The sequence below is a fragment of the Zalophus californianus genome, chromosome 9 (genome assembly GCF_009762305.2).
Source record: "Zalophus californianus isolate mZalCal1 chromosome 9, mZalCal1.pri.v2, whole genome shotgun sequence".
In the NCBI taxonomy this organism is placed as follows: Eukaryota; Metazoa; Chordata; class Mammalia; order Carnivora; family Otariidae; genus Zalophus; species Zalophus californianus.
The window spans coordinates 12,797,359-12,820,460 of NC_045603.1; positions in this window are offsets into that span (position 1 = coordinate 12,797,359).

Here is a 23,102-nt window from a genome sequence, read left to right on the forward strand (position 1 = left end):
GCCATATTCTGTTGGCCAAACTCAGCCACGGGGGCTGTTCTGGATCAAGAGGTTGGAAGCAGACTCCCCTTCTTCATGGGAGAAGCTGGAGAGCATTGTGGCCATTTTCTCCATCTACCATAGAGAATTCTGACTTGCAAACCCCAGCTCGAGGTGTTTTGCCAGACGCTTGTCTTTGACAAACTTCACTCTCAGGTTTACTTACCATCATGAAAATGTATATAACGGGGACAAAACTGTTAATGGATGCATAGCGATGTCCTCTTTCTGCACTAAGGAAACATCTAGCATTGTCTGGTGGCTTATTTTGCAACTCTGCCCCAACCACACACACACACACACACACACACACACACACACACACACACACACACTGTGCAGACTGATCTAGTTGCTCACCTGGAGAAAATATAGGAGTTGGGCTGAGAGACCTGGTTTGGGAAGCTTTGAGAGAGACTTGGAAGAAGAAGAAGAAAATAAGTGGGGGAAATAGAACCCCCGCCAGTGATTTGGGGAGTCCTGAAGGCAGAGCACAGGATGGAAGGGGAGGCTTTGGGGCCACTGCTGAGCATGAAGGCTTGGAGACCAGGAGGGATGGGGAGGAACTTTAAATAGCATGGCCATGTATTAGGATTTTTGAGAGATGCAGACGCAGATTGGAAATACCTTTGACTGTAGGATTCCATACAAGGCACCCCAAGACTGGACTGTGTCAGCTCTGGCACTTAATTAAGGGTATGATAGTAATTTGTCACTTTGCTGAGACATGATAGGGAATTCTCTCTGCTTCCAGGTATAGGGCCTATTTCAGCCGACGGAAGAGCCTCCCACCTGCTCAGCCTCCACCTCGAGGGTTCTCTCATCCATCTCCAGGTCTTCCATGGTCTGCCATGTCTGCCATGTTTCAGCTGGAAACCTGAAGGTGGCCACAGGATTGCCCCTGTCTTTGTGAGGAGGATATCTGGAGTGTTTGTGAGGGGACAACAGCCCATGGCAGGGATCTCTGGTATTTTGGCCATTTGGGGTGGTACTTTGTCAAAAAGCTTTCTTGTCCAGTGGCTTTACTGGATTTGTTGGGTTTATGAAGGAAGGACCTATTATATCCTAGATTTAAGATGTGTTATTTTCAATATTTAAAAAAATACTCTGGGGGCACCTGGGTGGCTCAGTCCGTTAAGAGTCTGACTCTTGATTTCAGCTCAGGTCATGAGCTCAGGGTCGTGAGATTGAACCCCGCGTCGGGCTCTTTGCTGGCGTGGAGGCTGCTTGGGATTCTCTCCCTCCCTCTGCCCCTCTCCCCACTCTCTCTTTTTCTCTCTCTCAAATAAATAAATCTTAAAAAAAATCTCTGAAAGGAGATAATAATACTCCTTTTTTTACAGACGAGAAAACAGAATCAGAGAGGTTATTTACCACGATTAATATGGCATGCCGTGCTAGAACTGGTATTGAAACCCAGGTCTGCTTGGCTTTCAAAACCCTGAAGTGGACTTGAAGGGGATTTTTGTGGCCGGCTAACTTTATACACTTCCCCTAAACTTGGGGAAATTCCATCATGGGAGTTCATGCCTTCCTAAGGTCAGACCTGGAGACCTGCACTCCCAGCCTTCCTGCAACCAGGGCCCTGGCATGTGATCTTCATGCTGACAGTCAGAAGTATCTGTGCAAAACCTGGATTTCCGAGGGAGTAGAATGGAGAAACAGGGGCCCATGTAGAATGCCCTCAGGTGCGGACGATGTGTCTAGCCTGGCAGGGGTTCTAGCAGAGCTGACCTCTGCAGCCCATGACAGTGTGACCTTGTGGAGTCTTTGCCAGCATTGATCTGTACCATGATGTTGGTGCTGTTCTTGGTTATGTAGCCTCTGAGAGTGACTTCTGGCCCTCTTGGAAATGGGTGTCCCGACATTCTTTAATAAATTCCTCTTCTGATAAACTTGCCAGAGTGGGCTCTGTTGTTCATAACCAGGAGCCCCAACTGGTATGGATATGTTTGTTGTTGTTGCTTAATTTTTAATCTTTTTATTATGGTGAAGTATACACAACATAAAATTTACCATTTTAACCATTTTTAAGTGCATAATTAGGGGGCATTAAGTTCATTCACAATGTTGTGCAACCACCCACTCTATGGAATCTGTAGCTTTTAACATAGGTATTTCGTTTAGATTCCTCCAAACCTCTCTTTAAAAATTAAGAATTATTATCCTTGTTTTATAGATGAGAAACTAGAGCTCAAGGAGATTAAGTGACTTACTTAAGATTACATCACTAGTAATAAGAGTAGTAATAACAGCCGCTGTTTATGGAGTACTTAGACGTGCGTGTTACACATAATCCTTTAGAAGCCCTAAAATCAGGCATTATGATGGCTCTCATTTTACAATGAAGCAACAGTCTCACGGGGGTCGAGCGACTTACAAAAACAATATGGCCAGTAAGCAGATTTGGATTTTAATATATGTCTGCCTGACCCTAAAGCCCTTGGTTTCTTACGATCCTATCCTTTCTCCTGGGGATTTTAGTCCACGTCTTCTGGTTCCCAGACCAGAGCTTATGCCTCTGGCCCTGACGTGAGTTGTCCCCAGGGACAGTGTGCTATGGTCAGTGTTTTCAGGATTGGATTTCTCCCTCCTTCCCTGCTGACCGGGGTTGGAAATAGAAGCTGGGCAGATGGGCATGGGGGGATGGATGGGCAGATGTGATAGAGGTCGAAGGTCTGTGCTCTGGGTCCTGGTTGCCATGGTGCCAGAGGTGTGGATGGTGCCCAGAGGGAGTTTGTTGAATGGATCTGAGCTTTGTGGAGCCCAGCATAGAGTAAGCCTTCCCAGACCCCCTGGGCCAAACTGAGCACCTGAGAAGTTACTGCTAAGTTCTATGGCTGGAGGGTAGGATGTAATAAAGGGCAGATCATTGCAGAACTGTTGGAGGAGGTAAGAAACCATTGGATTTGGGTGCTAGAGAAAGGGTTGCAACAAAACCAACAAAGCTTCTACTTGTCAAGCACTAATTATATGCCAGGGGCCCTCAGGACATATATGGTTTCCAGCTCTCCCCACCATCTAATGAGAAAAAAATCTTTGGGGGCATTCGTGGAAGAGCGAAGCATGATGCTCAAGTGTAGGTACTTTGGCCAAACAACAAGTGAAATCCCAGCCCACCATGTGAATGTTGGGCAAATGACTTCTCTCTCTGTTTCCCCTGCTGTAAAATGAGCATAATATCCATTCTTCCAGCATAGGGTTTTGTGAGGTTTAAATGAGTTGGTGCCTTTAGAGTGATGAGAACAGCACCTGGCACAGTGAAGAGCTCATCAGATATTGGCTATTCTTGGCCTGTTGGACAAAAGAGGAAACTGAGTGCAGAGGAGGTTTCACAACACGAGTAAGGTCACCAAGCTGACAAAGGCAGGGCTGAATTATGAGTGCAGGTCTGATCTCAAAGCTCTGCTCTTTCCAATATGTTGGCAGATATTTACTGAGCATTGATGATGTGCTCCCATCTGAGGAAACAGCAGTGAATGGGGCTGATGGAATTCTACCTCCTCAAGAAGGAAACATTCCCATGGGGAGAGGGACACTGAGCATGTGAACAAGCAATAAGCAAGGTCATTTCAGGTCTGACAGGTGTGACGCAATAAGCAAGGTCATTCCAGGTGCCCACAGGTGTGACACAGAAGGAGGAAGAGCGAATGCCCAGAGTGTGACTTGGGCTGTGTGGTGCCTGGGAGGCCTCCCGGGAAGGTGTGGATGGAGACCTGAGGGAGGGGGGGGGGAGGCAGCAGTTTGAAGTTCTGGGGAGCAGTGTCCCCAGAAAGCAGAACAAGTGCCAAGGCCAGGATATGTTTGAGGAGAGGCCCAGGGTGCCTAGAGAGCATGGTGGGGAGAGATGATGGAGGAGAGCTGTCCACAGCTTCACCACTCATGCCTCTGAGCTCTGGCTCTGCCTGCAAAGCAGGGAGGGCCTTACCTCCCATGTCTGCTTTGGGCATGGTACTCATTTGCTAGTGCTGCTGTAACAAAGTCCTGTGAACTAGGTGTCTTCCAACAACAGAAGGTTATTCCCTTGCTGTTCTGGAAGCTGAAAGTCAGCGATCAAGGGGGCAGCAGGACCATGCTCTCTCTACAGGTTCTAGGGGACATTCTGTTCCATGCCTTTCTCTCAGCTTCTGGTGTTGCTGGCAGTCCTTGGCATCCCCTGGTTTGAGACCCATCCCTCCAGTGTCTGTCTCTGTGGTCCCGTGGCTGTTTTCTCCTTGTGTGTCTGCGTGTCTTCTCCTCTTCTTACAAGGAAACTAGTTGTAGTGGATCAGGACCCACCCTAGTGCAGTACGACCTCATCTTAACTTGATGACATCTGCAAAGATCCTATTTTTCACGTAAGATCACCTTAACGGGTACTGCAGGTGAGGACCGCCAGTATATATATATATTTTTTGGGGGGGGCACGTTTCAACTCTCAACAGGGACCAAAGAGCAGTAAGTTCTACAAAAGCACCATTTCAACTGCAAAGTGCAACACACGGGCCACTGTTCTGGGAGGGAAGTCAGGAAGGGATGTGCGAGAGAGCATCAGGGCTTTGAGAGACCCGGCTTCTCACCCCAATTCTGCTGAAGGGTGCTAGTGTCACCTCCAATGACTCTGCAGCCTCTCTAACCGTATATTCCTCATTTTCCGAAAGAGCACTTCAGGCTGCATGATGTGCCTTTAAGTTTTGTGGTTTCAAGAACATTTCACTCTATTGACCATCATTTACAATTATTCAACTGACTGAGCAGGCGGCGGCACAGTCAATGCCATTATTATTCCACCTCAAGTTCAGCTCCTAAGTATCAGTAAGAACCCAGAGAAACACACTAATAGATAAATAATAATAATTCTGATTATTGATTAAGTGACAGACATTTTGCTATTTGTTCTGCAGCTATTAATTCACAATCTCCTTAGAACCCTGGAAGGGAGGGACTCACCCCATGGTTCACCTCCAGGGGGTGCTGTACACGCGTTCTTTGTGCATGGTCCTCTCTGGAGTCCCGTAGATGGTGGCCCTGTAGGCAGTGCAATCTGCGCCTTCTAAAGATGGGAAGGGAAGCTCAGCAAGGTGTCGTAATCCCTGAACACCTACTCATGAAAGGCAGAGGAGGGACCCAGACCCAGACTCCTCACTCCAAAGCCTGAGCTTTTGCCAGAACACTAGGCTACCATATGCAGACCAGAGCGATTTCTTTATAGGAGGGGATGTGGGAGTGAGACTGGGCGGTTTGGGGTTTGTGTCCCAGCTCCGTGACTGTGAGCAGGTTAAGGAATGCCCCTGTGTCTCTGTTTCCTCACCAGTAAAATGGGCTCCTACTCATTCCAACTCCATAGGCTTGAACAAGGTAATGTGCATGTGTGCTGAGAATGGTGTATGTGCAGTAGATGCTGGGCACAATGGGGAGCATCTTCTTCCACGGAGGAAAGCCACTGGGCACCATCCCGAGGAGCCTGCTCCCTGATGGCAGGCTGAGGTGTCCGGGGATCAGTATAGCCTTTCGAAAGGGGTCGTCTTTTCTAACAGAACATGACACAGCTGCAGGGAAAGTCGTTTTAATTCCACTTAGTTTGATTTATTATTGATAATGCTGGAGATAAATTAGAATCATTAAAATAAGAAGCTGCGGTCTGCAAGCTGTTTTGAATTCCAGAGCTGTTTGCTTTGCTTTTACTGGGACTAGAGTGAACACGTGTGTTCGGGGGGAGGGGGGTTCCTGGAAGAACAAGGCAGGAAGCCCTGTCAGGAAAGTCTGGGCGGTGAGAGAGAAAGCACAGCATACAACTGTGTCCTAGTCTGCTTGGGCTGCCATAACTGAAGAACAGAGACTGGGCAGCACAGACAATAGAAATTCATTTTCTCATAGTTCTTGGAGGCTGGGAAGTCCAAGATCAGGGTGCTGGCTGATTTTCTGAGGACTCTCTTCCTGCCTTGCAGACAGCTGCTTTGGCCTCACATGGCTTTTCCTCCGAGCATGTGACAGGGTGCAGGTGGAGAGAAAGAGGAAGGGGGGGCTCTCTGCCCTTATAAGGGCACTAATCTTACTGGATGAGGGCCCTCCCTTTATGACCTTATTTAACCTTAATTACCTCCTAAAGGCCCATTGCCAAATATAGTCACATTGGGGGTTAAGGCTTCAACATATGAATTTGGGGGAGGGACACAGTTATGTCCCTTGCACTCTGCCTTCCCATTCCTCTGAGGGGCCTGCCATAATGGTTGGTACTATAACAAGAACAGCTGCCAAACTTTAGTTTTTATAACTTCAGAAAACATGATGACATTGAGTACTATTATTAATATCCTCCTTTTAAAGATGGGGAAACTGAGGCACCTGAAAAGGAAGTTCTTGGCCTGAGGTTCCCCAATGCATGCTGGGCAGAGCCAGGTGGAAGGCACTGTGTTAGTGGTCCCTTGTGGTACCTTGTATCTTGTACCTTGCCAGGCTGTTTCATACGGTGGCAAGGTGGAAGCCCATCAATTTTTGAATAGACCTTGTGTTTAATACTACTTCTGTCACTTATGAGTGGTGAGATCTCCAGCAAATAATTTGTTCTCTACGAGCATAGTTGTGTCACTTGTAAGGAGGTGATAGTGCTCCCCTCATGTAACCTTGTTGGCATCGAATGAGATGATATATGATGAGTACTTGGTATGGGGCCCCAAACAGGGTAGCCACTCATTCAATGACAATCATTTTGCTTCCAGTGCTGTGCACACCCATTGAGGTCTACAGAGGTCAGGAGCCTTTTGAGCTTGTCTGGAGAACTTCCAGAGGTCATGGTCCCATCTCTTATTCAAGCATCCAGGCCCTTCACCAACCCTCCTTCTTCCCTAGCTCTTAAAATGTAGTTCCAGGAGAGGGCCTGAAAAAATCATTCATGCTAAGTTACAAATGACAAAGATTTTTGAAGTAGTCTGATAATTTTAGAGAGAAATTGTTTCTTTTAATCTTTGCATAGATTACACTCTGGCAAGGTCAACCCAGATCTTGGTAGACCAGTTGTCCGAGCAGTGTGGCTTGGTGCCTCTCATGTGTTAGGCACTATTCTGGGGACTGGTTGGTCAATGCAGAAGTGATTAAGATTTAAACACTGTCCTGGAGGTACTGATTCTAGAATCTGCCTCTTCTCATTAAATGGCATTACTGCTTACCCAGTTGTTCACGTTAAAACAAATAGAGAGTTAGTTGTCTTTGATTCTTCTTTCACTTCTATCCATCATCAGGTCCTGTCAGCTTCAAGTTGTATCCCCAGTCTGCACACTTCTTGTTTCCTGTACAACTCCTGCCACCACCATTCCTTCCCTGGACTATGGCAGGCTCCTGGCAGGCATTTGGGGTCCCATCCTTTCCTCCCTCCAGTCTACTCTCCATAGAATAGCCCATGAAATCATGCCTACACGTCAGTCAGGAAATGTCACATTCACATTCAGACTTTCAGTGGCTTTCCCCCAAACCTAGAATAAGATTCAAAATCCTTACCATGCCACCAAAGAATAGTGGTTAGATCATGGGTTCTGGAGACAGATCACCTGGGTTCAAATCTGGGCTCTGCCACTTATCAACCCTGTGATCTTGGGCAAGTTACTTCTCTGTGCCTCTGTTTCCTCATGTGCGAAATGGGGTTAATAACATTACCTAACCGGAGGGATGTGGTGATATTAAATGAGATAGTTTATGTGAAGAGCTTAGAATAATGCCTGATACATTGTAAGCAAGTGTTTTGTGTGCATTAACTTTTATCACAATGATGCTTTATGTTCGGTGCCTGCCACCTCTCTTTTCTCACCTTCCTCTACTCCTTCCTTCTCTAACGTGTCCTACCTCTACTTTCCTTCCTGTTTCACCTAGAACATGTTAAGCACACTCCTGCCTCAGGGCCTTTGTACTTGCTGTTCTCTTCTCTGGTAATGCTCTTCCTGTAAATAGTCATGAGGATCCTTCCCTTAGGTCTCTGTGCAACTGTCACCACCTAAGGAGGCCCTCCCTGATGACACCCCTGTCAATTTATTCTCTTGCCTTGCTTTCCTTTTCTTAGTGTGTTTATCACTACTAAATAAATGTTTATTTATTTGCTTATTGCTTTCTCTCTATTCTGGTTATCTATTGATGCATCACAAACCACTCTAAAACTTAGTATCTTAAAACATCATCAATCATTTTATTATCTGTCATAGTCTGTGTGGGTCAGGGACTTAGGAAAGTCTCAGCTCGGTTGTTCTGGCTTGTGGTCTTTCATGGGATTGCTGTAAGATGGTGGCTGGGGCAGCTGGGACCTGGTCTGTCATTTCTATTTTTTCTCATAGACTCAGACCTCTCCATGTGAGCTAGTTTGGGCTTCCTCACAGCATGGTAGCCTCAGGATAGTCTGACTTCCTGCATGGAGGATCCAGCAAAAGCATTCCAGGGAAGTGAGGAGAAGCTGCATTGGCTTTTATGACCTAGCTGGGAAGTCACATTGTATCACTTCCTCTTTATTGACCAACCAATCATTAAAGTTGGACCAGGTTCAGGAGGAGGGATGTAGACCCCAAATCTTCATGGGAAAAGGACCAAAGAATTTTCAGATGTGTCTTAAAACCACCACACCTCCAAGCTAGATCTGAGCTCCACAGGGGCAGGAATATGCTTTGTTCCCTATTATATCTCTGGCACCTGAAACAGAGCCTGGGACATAGGGAATACCCAATAAATATCGTTGAATGAATAAAAGAGCTAAGAATGTGCTAAAGTTCAGCCCCCCAGAATACTTTTATGTCCATAGTTATCCACAGTCTTAACAATTCATTGAACCAATGGCTAAGCACATGGAAGAAATGATGCTAATTAAGCATGAGGAAACAAACTTAATTTAAAAGGCAAAAATGCAATATTACCTACACGGACATATTCACCAGGGACTTTTTCTTGGAGGTTCATGTCTGATGCGTCTCTGTCTTTTTTGGAGTGGAGCACAGGGCCCGGCACAAGGCAGGTGATCCCTAAAGGTTTTTCAGAGAATGACCAAGTATATTCTGGCCTGGAGGCAATCATATATCCTCTTTAATAAAATGTTAATCAAAACTCCACTGCTGGGCAACTTGTTTCAGGGAAACAGGTGCACTGAGGAGAAATGTGTCAACCACCATTTATTAAACACTTGCTATGTGCTAAGGAATGTGACAAGCACTTTGTATGCATACTACTGTTTATTCTCCACAATAACCTGTGGATTTCGGTACCACTGTTGTGTCTCCCAGCCCCCATTTTGCAGATGTTGAAAATGAGACTCAGAGAGGTTAATCACACCCTTCTTCCCATTAAGTTTGCAGGTGGCAAGTGGGAGGAAAGACTGTAATGTTCATTTGGCTCCAAAAACTGAGTTCTTTGCTAGGTCTCATGCAGCCTCCTTGGGACTTGGGGGCTCTAGCCATGGCCTGGTACAACCAAAGCCTCTTCCTCTCTCCTACACCTGGACTTTTAATGGAGACTGCCCATTAAGGAGTATTTGGCTATTTGAACTGATGGTTAACAAAGATCAGATGACATGAAGATCATTGCTCCTGCTGTCTGCCACTTTAAGATGTTATTAAAGCGGGAGTCTTCTTTATAAGTGTTCCCATTATCAACTGCTTAAATAATTTTGAAAGCAGTCTCAATGCACTTGAACTTGGCAAATGTGTCTTCAGATATCAAAATCTGGAGGCGTGGTTGGGGTTATATAAGTGGCTGGCACTTTGATGAGCTGGAGCTCATGGCCCATCCATGCTGCAGGGTTTAGGCTGAGCTCTTACCCTCTAGGGGCTGTGGGGAACTCAGAGTCCCTTTTAACAGTATTATTTCTAAGGTAGCAGCAGGTGGCAGAGGAAGCTGATGGGTGTGGACTCAAAGCCAGGGCTGCCTCTTCCTAGCTGTGCAAACCTGGACCAGTGGCTTCGTTTCTCTGAATCTTCATTCCCTCATCGGGCAAATGGGGACCACAGACCTACTTCCTGGGCTGGATTAAATGAGATAGTACAGCAATATTTATCAAGCATCTGTTATGTGCCTGGTGCTGTTCTGGACGATGGGGAGCTGGTGGTGAATAAGACCAAGTCATCATTGGTCTTACATTCAGGGGGGGCTTGACAAGAACTTAGAAGACCAAATTTAAAAAGATCATCTCGAGTGTAGTAAGTCCTGTGAGCAAAAAGGAATCATGGCAAAATGGGCTGCTGCTTTACATGGGGGTTGGGGAGCCCTTTTTGGGGAGATAATATTGGAGGAGACACTTGAGTCAAGTGAGGAAGGGAGTGGATTTCAGGGCAAGGGAGCAGCCAGAGCAGCAACCTGAGGGAGGAGCTTTCCTGCTCCAGGGAGGAGCAGCCCTGCCAGGAGGCTGATGTGGACACAGGGAACGGGGGTGGGGGTGGGGTGGGGAATGAGAAGAGAGGGGGCAGTGCTGGGTCATGAACAGCTCGGAAGCTCAGTGTGGGGTCTTGAATCAGAGTCTACACGATGGTTCATGCGAGGTGCCTGACATATGGGTGCTCACAGCTCTCTTGGACAAATGATTCCTTGCCGCCTACCATCTGCCAGACCCCATGCTGGGCAAGGTAGCAGAGATGGGTGAGCCACACTCCCCTTTCTTTGAACCACTTCGTTCCTTTCCCTTCCTCCATTCCAAACTCCTAGCTCTTATTCCTAAGAACTGAAGACTGTCTGAGAGGTTTCCAGATTTTGAGCATTTTGCTCAGTTCTGGCATCATAGTCTAAAATGGGTCTGAAGAATGTCCTGTCTGATGAAAAGTATTTGTTTTCCTTACCAGATGCATGAAAAAAAAAGGAACAGAAAGGGGAATTTCCTTTTTTATTGAACTTTCTAATCCATTTTCTCTGCAGCTGAGAACAAATTTACCAAGCCTGCATCTGAGATGTTGTCATTGCAGGGAAGTGAAAGGTTCTCAAGCACAGAGAATGTGGGAACAGCCTTGCTCTCATGTTGTAATGTTAGAAGCACTTTCCAAACATCAGCGCATGTGGCCTCTCCCAGTCTTCTTGGTGAAGGTGTGTAAGGATAGCAGCTAAAGTGGACAGGGACTTACTATGTCATTGGGCACCTTTCTAGGCCCCGGGAGAGTAGAGATCCAAGGTTCCCTCTGAAGGGCTTCATCTTTTTTATTGTTATGTTAATCACCATACATTACATCATTAGTTTTTGATGTAGTGTTCCATGATTCATTGTTTGTGCATAACACCCAGTGCTCCACGCAGAACGTGCCCTCTTTAATACCCATCACCAGGCTAACCCATCCCCCTACCCGCCTCCCCTCTAGAACCCTCAGTTTGTTTTTCAGAGTCCATCGTCTCTAATGGTTTGTCTCCCCCTCTGACTTGAAGGGCTTCATCTAATCTTCACTATGCTGTGAGGTAAGGATCCACATTTTGAAGAAAAAAGAAAAAAGAAACCAAATCTCAGAGCAGAAAAGGAACATACTCAAGGTCATACAGCTAAGAAGTGGGTGACCAAGTACTCACAATTACCCATGGACTTGACTTGACCAAACTTTAGTCAAGCTTGCCTCCTTCCTACAGGCTCCTCAACTTTGGCTGTGCCCAAGTTTAAGCAAGCACCAAGGTGCAGAACAGCTTGTTCTGAGGTTCCAACCACAAAGAGAAATCCTGCTAACTTGCCCAAGTCAGTGCTGTCTGCTCAGCCTCACTGTTCACCAGCCTTCCCCAAAGTCCTTGCTAGCACTGTAACCCCTCCCTATAAAAGAAAAGATGTCTTCTGTGGGATTTTGAGATGTGTAAAGATCTTGAAGTCAAAATGTTTTCTCTTTTGCAATAATCTTTTTGAATAAAGTCTCTCTTATCTTAAATCTAGATTGGTTTTTCACCTGACACAAGGGAACTGTGATTTGAACCCAGAATTTTCCTAACTCTCTAATTGATTCAGGGGTGGGAGTACTTGGAAACATTTATTTGTGCGCTGTATACTGTGACACACATATGCATTTTCTTTGACAAACTGGGAAAAATATTGCTGATAAAATAGATTAAAACCTGACTGTATGTATGTTGGGCTTTAAATCTAAAAAATAATACATAAAGAACCTTAAAGACTTGGTCAGTTTTGTTCTTTTCAATACATGCTTTTATTTGTCCATTTGTTTGTCTTTTGCCCACAGAGACCAGAAAATATATGATATTTTAAGGAAAGATTATGGGAAATAAACTTAAGTGTGAGAAGATTAATATATTATTTTGTGAAATATGGCACAACTATCTTATTTGAATTCCACAAGAGATGAATAAAGAAACTGGTTTCCTGAGATCATTAAGCACAATTTCTGGGCTGGTGGAATTGTTTTAGTGGTAAAGAGAGCTCATGAATCAGAACCAGATGGATCTGCGTTTGAGTTCAAGCTTTGCCATTTGCTGACTGGCCTTCGGCAATTTCTTTTCTTTTTCTGTCTATAAAGTGAGGATTAAAATCGCATCTTTCCTATTTTCTCCTGTGTGATGAAGCAAAAATATAATCATGAATGGGTCATGGTGCATAATACTTGCTCAATAAACTTAAAAAAGAAGTAACAGAAGGGATTCACCTTGGGAGAGAAGCTCTCTTTATCATTAAAGAGATTTTGCAGAGCAGGGAAGGCATTCTGATAAACCATAATAACCCAGGGTTCAAGTCCACTTACTTACATAAAAATATGTCTTTTGTCCCAAATGATGGCATAGGTTGATTCCCCTTGCCTCAGCTCTTAGCAAACTTGTTTCAGTGGCTCCTCAGACGGGGTTCCTGCAGCTGAGGTGTCTTGGATCCCTTTGGCTGCAGGTCACACTTAACCCATCGCCAGCCACTTGCCCAGTGGTGCAGCTAGAGGCAGGCACAGAAGGCAGTTGGGGCTGAGTCCTCTCTCCATGTCAGCTTGAGCAGTGACATGTGGTCAGGTGAACCTGCTCTTGAGCAAGGGGCCCTGGAGACCCCCAGAACAGGAGTTATCAAGAAGATGAGGGGTTCAGAATCTGATGTAGTCCCTCTGACTCACCCTCAGTGCTCAGGAGGCTGTAACATTAGCTTGGGCAAAATGCTCAGGTCAGGCTGGTGTTTTGTGAATGAATGAAAATGAATGAATGAATGATTCAATGAAGTCTGCTTAACCCAACGCTCAATTTTAGCCCTTGACACAATGTGATCCATTTATTTACTTGGCGTAGCCGCATCCCCGAGTTGGTTTCCAGGGCTGTTGTAAGAAGGACCACAAACTGCTAGATTAATACAGAAGCAATTTGTTCTCTTATAGTTCTGGAGGCTAGAAGTCAACAATCAAAGTGTTAGCAGGGCCATGCTCCCTCGGATGTCTCCAGGGGAGGATCCTTCCTTACTTCTTCTAGCTTCTGGGGGCTCTTGGCACTCCTTGGCTTGTGGTAGCATCACCCAGACCTCCGCCTCCGCTGTCACATGCCCATCTTTTCCCTTCATGTTTCTCTTCTTCGTATATGGACACTGATTGTATTGGATGAAGGACACTCCCTACTCCAGTGTGACCTCATTTTAACTAACCACATCTGCAAAGCCCCTATTTTCAAAGCAGGTCACATTCACAGGTACCAGGTTAGGACTTGAATATGTCTTTGGGGAGCACAATTCAGCCTGTCAGTTTTGGTGCTGAACCAGCCACCGTTCACAAGCACCTTCTCCCAGCCACCTGACAGGTAGGGACAGCCATATGGCACAGTTCTGCCACTCAGCCTTCAGGGAGGTCTGTGGGATGAGGAATCCAGGAAAGCTTTAGTTTTCCTCGGTAGGAATACACTTGACTGGCAAGCCTCTTTTCCTCACTTTCTGTTTGGAACACGTGTATGCTGTTTGAGGTACAGCAGTCTTTGGTGGCCACGAGGGACACATACAAGGAGGGAAGTCAACACATTAGTGCTGGTGAAGAGGAAAGAGAGAAGGAGCCTGGGTCCTCCAGCCATTCCTGAGCCTCCACTCCAGCCCTCTCCTCCTCTGGACTCCTTGATTCGGGAGCCAGATAAACTCTTACATTTTGGTGCCATTGTTATGAGGTTCTGTTATTCTGCAGCTAAATCCATGCCTGGTTGATATACATGATTATCTTTCTCTGATGATGAGGCTGATGTTACCAATATGACAAAAACTACTATTTATTGAAACACTCTTTGCAGGCATCATGCTAAACACTTTACATGGATCTTATAATTTAATAAATACATTAACCCTGTAAAGTAACTCCATTATTATCCCCATTTAACAGACAAAGAAATTGAGTCTTAGAGAGGTTAAACCCTAGGCCCATGGTCACACAGTAGGAAAGTGGTGGGCCCAGGATTCAAACACATGTCTACTGGCTCCCCAGCCTGTGTGTCTCTTCCGAGGAAAACTTTGGGAAAAGAATAAAAATAAGAACAACAGCAGTGATAACAATGGTTAGCACGTGTTGAGCATGTATTAATCATTCAGTTGTTTATTAAGTAGCAGGTGCCAGGCACTGTGCTAGAGCTTTACCTGCAGAATCTCACAGAAGACTCTCCAGAGGACTGAGTTCAGCGCCCCTCCACAGCCCTCAGCACAAATGGCTCTCGGTGGCTGAACTGTGAGGGGGTCATTTGAGTTGGGCTTTATAGGAAGAGTAGGAGCTTGACAGGTGAAGAAAAAGAAATGGGATATTTCAGAGAGAAGGAGCAGTAGGATCAGGGGTGCTTTGCCAGGGTGTGGCCCTCTGCAAAGGTGAAGGTGTGGCCAGGACTGGCAACAGGTCCCCAGTGTCCATTCTCCTTTTGTTTCTGTTAGAAATAGCATATCTCTAGTTTTATCCTGGCACATGGCCACGCAGCTCCCAGACTCCCTTGCTACCAGTTATAGTCATCTGATTAATTTTTCACCAGTGGAATGTGTAACTTACTAGTTATTCTTCTAAAAAGAAATGGCTTACCTCCTCCTTCCTGTGGAGCAAAGCATGGGCATGGTAATGATCCAGCTTTGATCATGAAGGTGAAGGCAACATACTGGGGCTGGTGTAGCAAGAAGGTGGAAGGACCCGGGCCCTTGCATGACTTTGTGGAACAGAGCTTCCCTGGTCAGCATGGACCACTCATCTTCTACTGTTGGGTAAGAAGGAAGTAAACTGTTATTTAGTCAGCTACAACTTGGGGCTTGTTTTTTACAGCAGCTTAGTCTGTACATGAATATACTGGATTTCTACTTGGACCATATCTGGAAGAAGAGTTGTCCAGTTAATTCAGTCCAGCTCTCTGGAGGTCTAGGGAGAAGCTTGACCTGGGAAGGAGGAGAAAAGCTGCAGGAGCCTTAGTTTATTCATAACAAATGAATAAATGTATTAATTTATTAATTCGGCAGATGTTTCTCTGACACATACTGGAGCATCCACGCCAACCAGCCAGTTATATCCTCTCCCAGCTCTGTTTTCTTCATCTCACTTATCACTATCTACAATTACATTATCTCTCTTGAGTGGAGTAGTATTTACCAGAAGGTAAATTTATAGCATTGGAGAAGGAAAAGTTATCAAGTTTTGCAAGAAGAAATATAATGTGGGAAGTTCGTGGATGCCTGGGAACTGGTGTTAATCATCACGGCCCTGTGGAGGAATAGGCAAAAAATAAAAAGGAGGTTGCAGCCAGCAGAGGTCTGTTTTCTGATGAGCACACGGGTGAGATGAACCAAGAACACAGCTGGATTTTGGTAGAGGGGACAGAAGGTGAATGGAGGCTCCTCTCCCATGCTCAGTTGCTTAGTTATGAAATTTGGTATTCAAATAATAATGAGAAAAGCCCTATACAAATGAAATAAACAATAGTAAATGGTGTGTAGAATGGTGTATAGAAGAGAGTGACCTGGAGTTTCTGAGTGTGCACATACCTGTTATCTTTCCCCATCTTTCCCTGCAGCCAATCCAGGAAGTCAAGCAACTAAAGCCTATGGAGCACCCCCTGTTTAGTGTGTTGACCAGATATCCATGGACAGCAAGCTGTGTGAGCCAGTTTATTCCTCGTTCATTGTCTCCCGCACCAGAAGGAAACCTCAGTGAGGGCTAAGACCTGGTCTTCTTTCTCCACTGCCATCTCCCCAGCACCTAGAACAAAGCCTGGCACGCAAGAGGAGCTCAATAAAGAATTCTGGGTTAAGTGAATAAAGTAAACAGAGAGACAAATCAAACAACAACCAGTTCCAGTAATTCTAAGAAAAAAAATGTAACTAGTTTGGGATGGAGAAGAGAAAGAGCCTTCCCTTAGGAGTCTGGTCAGGGAAAGAAAGTTCAAGATGAGATGCAAGGAAGGGAAAGAGCCAGCCATGCTAAGAGAAAGGTGGGAAGCATTTCTGGCAGAGGAAGCAGCTGGTCTGAAGGCCTCAAGGTGGGAAAGATTTTGGCACATTCCAGCTGGACTTGTTCATGCTTTTGTGGCTCAGGAGGGGTGGGAGTACTGTGTGCTCTACTTTTTTTTTTTTAAGATTTTATTTATTTGTCAGAGAGAGAGAGAGCGAGGAGAGAGAGCATGAGCACGAGCAGGGGGAGCGGCAGGCAGAGGGAGAAGCAGACTTCCTGCAGAGCAAGGAGCCCATTGTGGCTTTTGATTCCAGGACCTGGGATCATGACCTGAGCTGGAGGCAGACGCTTAACCGACTGAGCCACCCAGGTGTCCCAGTGTGTGCTCTACTTTGATCTATACTCATCTGGGTAAGCTAACCTGAGGCAGCTCTGATCCAGTTGATTCCATTTCCTTCTGGGTGAGCAGACTTGTTCTCATGGTAATGGCAGAGGCATAGGAGCTGGCAATCTGAACGTTTAAGCATCTAAGCAATCAAGAGCATTTCAAGACTGCATCACACTTGCTAATATTCCACTGGCCAATGAAAGTCTCACAGGGCCATGGAGTCACGTTTCAGCAAAACGGGAAAGCCTAAATGGCAAAAAGTCTGGATGCTGTGCAGGCTAAAGACCTGCACCATTAATGCAATCTATCACAGGTGCCTGCCGTGCTTCTGGTGGCTTTTGTTATAATTCCCCACCCGGTGCTCTCCAAGCAATTCTTCTCTCTTCCCACCCACAGGACACCACTCTTATTTGCTTATTCTTGGAGCTTCTGAGGAGGTCAGAGATGTCAGGATGGAAGACCGGCTCATGTGGCTTGGCCTTCCTGCAGAGGGCAGGAGGGTAAAACGCACCCCACAGGGGTCAGTGGCAGGTTTCACCCTTGGAGTTCAGCTTTGAATCTCTGGGGTTGAGGATGGATGTAGAGCCTGGCCTCCATACTGTGTGGGGTGATGTTGAACACGGGACACGCAGTGCAGCTTTACAAAAGCAATTGAGAAAGGCCTTGGCTGAAACTCGGAGAATATCTGCAACTTAAATACGGGAGCGATTATATCATTTGTGGGGCTTTGCAAACTAATTTGTTTGCTGCCTTTTCAATTTGCCATTCAGTTTCCATGGTTTCACGGTTGGTCAGAGACGGAATATTTAAATCCAATAGACAAAGCTTGAAGCTGAAGAGCTAAAATGGCTATGGAATTGTTTTATAGAACAGACCAGTCGAAAGACGTCTGTCCAGGGAATGGAGAGAGAGTCTGGTCCCAGCTTTGCCACCTCCTTGCTGAATTCCTTCTCTGTGCCTCAGTTTCTCCATCTGTATTGTGGTGTGAGCTCCTAGGGAGTTCCTTCCAGCTCTATAGTAACAGTGATCAGAACAATAACAAAAGTAAGCAGGCCTAACCGGAGTAACCGTAGCTAGTGTTTATTCCATGAGCATGTGTCAGGTGCTTTATATTCCTGAAAACATTTCATCCTTACTGTAAGCACAGGAGAAGGAGATGCTATTTCTTTTTTTTTTTAAGATTTTATTTATTTATTTGAGAGAGAGAGAGAGAGAGAGAGCAGGGGAAGGAGCAGAGGGAGGGGAACAGGCAGGCTCTGCATTAAGCACAGAGTCTGATGCAAGGCTTGATCTCATGACCCCGAGATCATGACCTGAGCTGAAATCAAGAGTTGGATGCTTAACCAACTGAGTCACCCAGGTGCCCCTGAGATGCTATTTCCATGCCCATTTAAGGGGTAATGAAACGGAGGCTTGCCAATATCACACAGCTAATAGTGTCACAGCTGGGCCATGGACCACATCAGTCTTAGTTCAGATCCTGGAGTCTTAACACCTGCACTCCCTCGCCCTAGGATTCTGTTCTCTCCAGGGCTGTTGGGTGGAACTTTCTATTGGAAATGTTCTGTGTGTGCACTGTTTGGTACTGTAGCCACTGTTTGCATGGGACTATTGAGGACCTGAAAGGTGGCTAGTGTGGCTGAAGGCCTACATTTTTCATTTTATTTAATTTTAATGCTTTAACTTTAATTTCATAGACCCACATGTGCCTGGCAGCTTGCATGTTGGACAGAGTGTGCGAGAGCCATGACTTGGCTCCACCTAAATGCAGTGCAGCATGGTGCTTAAAGCAGGGGCTACAGACCCATTTTTCTGGGCACAAATACCCTTTCTGCCACTAATTGGTGGCATGACCTTAGGCAAGCTACTTACCCTCTTTGTGCCCTAGTCTTCATATCTTTATTTTATTTTTTAAAAAGATTTTATTCATTTATTTACCAGAGAGAAAGAGAGAGAGAGGTAGGCAGAAGGAGAAGCAGGCTCCCTGCTGAGTGTGGGACTCAATCCCAGGACCCTGGGATCATAAGCTGAGCTGAAGGCAGATGCTCAACCGACTGAGCCACCCAGGTGTCCTGTCTTCATACCTTTAAAATGGGGATAGTAATGGGTTGGGTGAGAACCACATAAGTTAATGCACTTAGAAGAGTGCCTGGCACATGGTAAGAGCCATGTAAGTGATTATCAGTACTGTCACACCCATAGGTGAGAAGATGAAAAAACCTGATATATACTGATGCTATTTAATTTGATTCCCACAAAACAGTGCAGGGTAGTGTGGTTGGCAGTGCTGGCCCCACGATCCCTTTAATGGTTCTAAGTGTCGTCCCCCAGCCACTGCGTGCCTCCTGACGTCAGTCCTCAGGCTATTCCTATACCCATTTTATAGATGAGGAACTTGAATCCATGGAGGGAAGGGGTGTTGTTAATGTCAAATGGTAGTAAGTGAGGCTCTGCTGTGGAGAGCTGAGTATATCTTCCTCCAAAGGGCGTGCGTTGATATTCTGTGGACCGCAACATCTGCCCACCACTATGGGGGTTCTCTTCATAGTATAAAGAGAATGCCCTATATGCGTGACTGGTGCACACCAGTTTACATGTGGGGTCCATTTTGACTGTACCAATCGTGAGCAATTTTCAGTATGATTCCAGCTTATATTCTATGCCTGTAAATGGAATGACACAGAGCTGTGTATTTGGGGGGAAATGCAAACTGCCCCAGAGATCCTGGGACAGATGGTGGGGCGGACCCCTGAGCCTCCTTCCTCTCCAGAGACACGGCGTGCCGCTCTTGCTCATCACTGTTTTCCACAGGCTGAGTCTGCGTACTATCTCTGCATAAGGTCTGCTGTTAACACCAGGCTCATTTGCAAGTCACTGAAGAGTGGTTGAGGGCGATTAGGAACCAGGCACTGTGGAAGATGAAAACGACACTCGAAGAGGTCAAGGAACTTGCTCAAGGTCAAGCAGCCCGGAAGTGCAGAGCCGGGGCTTGCACGGCTATCTTCTGCGTCTCAGTTCTGAGTGCTTCCAGCCCTCCCTCCAAAGCAGCTGTGGCAAAGATGGAATGTGCAAGCTCCTGTGCATGTCATCTTGCATGCTTACTCCAGGTCTTCACACACCCCAGCCCCTCCAAAGCAGAAATGACAGAAACCCTTGCCAGTTCCCACGGAGTCCAGAGCCCATCCCCTGGGTTTCTGTAGGGTCACAGAGGCTCACTGTTCCCGGATTTCTTGGGTGTCCTGCACTGTTCCGTTCATCACAGTGAGGGTGGAGCCGTGTGTCTCATCTTCTCTTCGTGCCACTGGGTGATGTGGCTCCCAACACCCATTAGTGGGCAATGGAGACCTTGCTGGAGATTTTGTGGGGAGACCTGGTGGTGTTATTGGTCAGCCGTCCCACCACTGTGGAGTGTCACTGCTACTTCAGTTAATCTCAGTGTGTCCCCAGCTTGGCTTCTCACTCTTCTCCTTCTATGGGAGACATGGAGCCAGACACACTCAGGCTGGGGGTTGCTTGGCAGAGGGGATCAGGGCTCCAAGATGCACACATCATCCAGGCTTTCTTCCAAATGTCAATGTTGTTCTTCCCAAGTGGACATCTTGTCAATGACTCTCCCCACTTGTTCTCACCCCATCTGTTATGGTTGGGGGTGAAGCGGTAAAGGAGAGATCACACAGCTGTTTACCCATGGACCTGGCACTTGGTGGTTCCACATTCCACAAGGCACTGCCTCAGCATGAAGTACAGAAACTTGTTGTTGATTTCTCAGCCATGAAACCCTGACTTGAGCCCCCAGACTTGAGCTAGCCCCTTATTCCTGCCTTTAGGGCATCCCAGACCATGCTCTGCCCCTTCCTCTCCCTCTGAGACAAGCTTCTACTTATGCTGACGTGACCATAGATCTAGATGGCATTATGCAAGCCTTCCTTCCTCATCTGGTCCAATGCAACTTTTGGCAATTGCTTCATTTCTGGGCCAGTGCCACTGTGGAGATGACAGACACACGGTCATGGTGGAGAGTGAAGTCTTCCTGACAAGGTGGGAAACACAGTTTGCATGACCGGGCTATCATCTGTTTTGAAGTATATCAGAACAACTGCAGCTTCAAACATGCTGATGGAGACTAAGCAGAGACCATCTGGCCCATGCCTACTGTGTGCAGGCCTTTTACACAAGTTTATATCTAAACGGCAACCTTCTGAAGTAGGGGTGAATATTTTCATTTAATACCTAAGAAAACAGGCTTAAAGGCATGAACAAAATCATTCAACATCATAGTTCCAGAGCTAGGATAAGAACCTAAATTTGTCTCATTTCAGAGTTTATGCTCTTTTACCTCGCCATGCTGCCTCTAAAGTCAGTGTTGGCAAACTATAGCTTGTGGTCAAATCTGGCCCACGTCCTGTTGCTGTAAATAAAGTTTTATTGGAACGCAGCTATACCTATTCGTTTATACATTGTCTATGTGTACATTGGTGCTACAAATGTACACAGAGACCATGTAGTCTGCTAAGCCTAAAATATTTATTATCTGGCCCTTTATAGAATAAGTTTGCAAATTTCTGTTGTACAGGGTTAACTTAAAATGTGAAATATATGTTGAAAAAGACTCTCAAACTCTAGGATACTTCGTACATGCATGTCCAATAAGAGAGAGATGGATAAAGGTTAAGAAGGCCACTTATTTGAAATCAAGGCAGTGGTGTGATAGATTGAGAGGTGTGAGGATGGATGGAAGTGGAGGGTGTGTCACCATTCAATCAAATCCTGAATTTAAAAATAATGGAGTCTTATTTGCCGGCCAACATTTCAGGATTTATACCGTGGACTGAACTACATCCTTCCAAATTCATGTGTTGAAACCCTAACCCCCAACATGACTCTATTTGGAGATAGGGATTTTAGGAGGTAGTTAGGTTAAACGATGTCATAAGAATGGGGTGTTAATTCAATAGGATGGGTGACATTATAAGAAAAAAAGAGATCACTCTCTCTCTATCCACATATGCAGTGAAGAGTTCGTGTGAGCACATAGTGAGAAGGTAGCCGTCTACGAGCCGGGAAGAGAGCCCTCACCGGAAAGTAAATTAGTTGGAACCTTGATCCTGGTCTTCCAGCCTCTAGACTGTGAAAAAATAAGTTTCTGTTGTTTCAATCACCTAATCTATGATATTTTGTTATGGCTGTGCAAGCAGACCAATACAGTTTATAAATAAATTATGAAGGAAAGAAAGTGAAGATGATGATGATGGCAGACATCATATTGTTAACAAGTTATTATTTATTGAGTGCTATCTTCCAGATGTTGATACACACATTCAATACACATGGTGGCCCTTAAAGGGAGGTGCTGTTGTTATCCCCATTTGACAGAAGCTGATCTGACTTTGCCCAGGCCATATAGCTACAAAGATGGGGAGTTAAGGCGCAAATTCATTATTTCTAAGAAGCCTCCAGATCTGTGCCCCAATCTGTGATCCAACAAGGAAGTTTATTATTAGGCTCATCTTTTAGATAAGAAAAATGAGGCAGAGGGAGGTCAGTTAACTTGGCCTCACACTCAGGAGGTGGTGGAGCCCAGGAGCCCTACGACTCTGTAGGGTCGTAGATGTTTTTCACTGCTCAGTGATGCCTGCTCAAGGAGGTTGAAATATAGCTGGCACTCTGCTTAGCAAGTCATGGACACTAGTATGAGGTTGTGTTTGCCCAGAGGAATAGAACTTTTACCTAATTAAATAAAAGATACAATTTAAAAAAAATATTTTGTTTATCTATTTGAGAGAGAGAGAGAGAGAGAACGAGTGGTGGGGAGGGGCAGAGGAAGAGAGGAGCAGACTGCCTCCTGAGCAGGAAGCTTGATGTGGGGCTCCATCCCAGGACCTGGAGATCATGACCTGAGCTGAAGGCAGATACTTAACCCACTGAGCCACCCAGGTGCCCCAAAAGATACAATTTTCACCAAGCTGTGAGCCCACTGGGAATGCATCTGCTCAGAGGAGCTGGCTTTTCTGATTTGCATCAAGCCTTGGTATAGGAGAGTGGTCTTTGTGGAACCAGTGTTCAAGCCCTGCAGTCTGATTTCAGAGCCGGCTCTTAGAGCCTGCAAAGCTGGTCATTATTTTTCCCATGCCAAAGAGCTCTTTTTCTAGTGTTCCCTCCACAAAGTGCTTTTTGATATATTTTGTTCACTGTGTATGATAGCTTGTAAAGAAACGTGATTTTCGTGGCTTGAACAAATAGAGGATTGCTTTTTTTCATGTAATAAGAAGTCTAAAATTAGTTGTTTTAGAGCAGATACAAACTTATCAAAGACCCAGGTTCACCCAGTTCCCCAACCTGCCCTGATCTGTTAGGGTGTGGCTCCTAGCCTCAGGGTCAGAAGGTGGCTGCTGCACATCCAGCCTTCA